The sequence below is a fragment of the Tupaia chinensis genome, unplaced genomic scaffold (genome assembly GCF_000334495.1).
Source record: "Tupaia chinensis unplaced genomic scaffold, TupChi_1.0 Scaffold000037_22, whole genome shotgun sequence".
In the NCBI taxonomy this organism is placed as follows: domain Eukaryota; kingdom Metazoa; phylum Chordata; class Mammalia; order Scandentia; family Tupaiidae; genus Tupaia; species Tupaia belangeri.
The window spans coordinates 864,638-864,939 of NW_006159481.1; positions in this window are offsets into that span (position 1 = coordinate 864,638).

Here is a 302-nt window from a genome sequence, read left to right on the forward strand (position 1 = left end):
TTTTTTTTTGTTTTTTTTTTTTTTTTTTTTTTTTTTTTTTTTTTTTTTTTTTTTTTTTTTTTACGTGAAACTGTGATAAAAGGATCCATGCGATATAATCATGATGAGAAGTTCGAAATACTAGTTAAATGGAAATGAGATTAAACATCTGGCACTATGTGAAAAGCTTAGAACAGTGCTTGGTATGCAGTAAACATTAAAATTCAAAGTACTGCTCACTGATGTAAAATTGATGCTATTATGCCAGTACATATTGATAAAAAATTGATTGAGACCTGCAATACCCAGATACCAGAGAAACT